Source organism: Pteropus vampyrus, unplaced genomic scaffold, assembly GCF_000151845.1.
Source record: "Pteropus vampyrus isolate Shadow unplaced genomic scaffold, Pvam_2.0 Scaffold271, whole genome shotgun sequence".
Classification (NCBI taxonomy): Eukaryota; Metazoa; Chordata; class Mammalia; order Chiroptera; family Pteropodidae; genus Pteropus; species Pteropus vampyrus.
Genome location: NW_011889052.1, coordinates 1,167,304 through 1,168,364, shown reverse-complemented (window position 1 = coordinate 1,168,364; position 1,061 = coordinate 1,167,304). Strand labels below are relative to the sequence as shown.

The 1,061-nt window shown below is 63.1% G+C and overlaps 1 protein-coding gene across 4 annotated transcripts in view; it reads left to right on the top strand.

Annotated features, from left to right (window-relative positions):
• Positions 1-469: 469 nt before the first annotated feature.
• The window catches only part of PLXNB1 (plexin B1), a 25,764-nt gene continuing 25,172 nt past the window's right edge, over positions 470-1,061 (top strand). For 2 of the 4 annotated variants that reach the window (XM_011375364.2, XM_023520567.1), the window contains exon 1: positions 647-707. The gene's annotated coding sequence lies outside the window, so the exon portion shown is untranslated. The other 2 variants (XM_023520569.1, XM_023520568.1) reach the window with 2 other exon arrangements.

The following is a 1,061-nucleotide window of genomic DNA, read 5'->3' as shown; positions in this document are numbered from 1 at the left end:
GACTGAAGGCAGAATCTTGGTGGGGAGTGTCAAATGGGAAGAGGGTGCCTGTGCTGTTAGCTCTGGTCAGTAGCCAGTATGGATGACCTGAACGTTCTGGGGGAGCTCTGGGGGCTTCTAGGGTGATTGTATGACAAATTTTTCCTCCCAAGAGGTCATCCTAATGGCCTTAGAGGCGAAGTCCTCTAAAAACCCTAATAAGATGGGCCAGGTCTTGGCTCCTGAGTTTGCAGTGGGCAGGCCAGGGTGAGAAGGGCCCAGCAGGGGGCACAAATGGACCTCTGGAGAGAGCCTTTCTGCTCAGCGGTTCCTCCCTCCAAAGGCCCAGGTATTTGCCTGTGAGGGAGTCTAGACTTGCCCAAGGCTTCTCGGTTATGGGCGGGTCCAGGTGTAGGCCAGGGTGAAAAAGAAGGAAATGCGCCTTTGCTTGTGCACAGCCGAAGTGTCTTCCTTTAACAGCCGGGCTAGGTGTGGTATCACCTCCACTTGCCGGTGAGCAAATAGCCTTGTGTGTGTAGTGGGGGGCGGGGGTCAGGTTACTTGGCTTAGCGGTGGCGCAAACCCAGGCCCAGCCCCGAAGGCTGCGCTCTTCCCGCACAGCCAGAGGTGGGGGCCGGAAGGAGGGGTTGGCTGTTTGGGAGACCTGGGAGTAGGGGCGGTGGGCAGGACCGGGTGCGGTGGGAGAAACAAGGCGCCTAGGAGTTCAGGTAAAGAAAGTTGGAGGAGGCTAACCACTGGAGCCAGGTATTGCAAAGAGGAAGCCCGGGGTACTGCAGGGCAGAGGTGGTGGCCAGGGAACAGGCGGGGCAGGTGAGGGGCGTGGGTCCCACGCGAGGGTCCCACCCAGCGCTGGCAGGCCCGAAGAAGCTCGGGGCTTGTACCGCCACACCTGGGGGTGCAGAGCGCGCCCCCCGCCCCGGCCCCCTCCGGTCCCGGGAGGGCTCCCAATTCCGGTTACCGCGCGGAGCGCAGGTGAGGCCCGGCGGGGGCGGGGCGGGGCGGGCGGAGTGGGGTGGGGCCGTCCACGCTCCGCTCCGCTCCTTTCCCTCGCCGCGACCCGC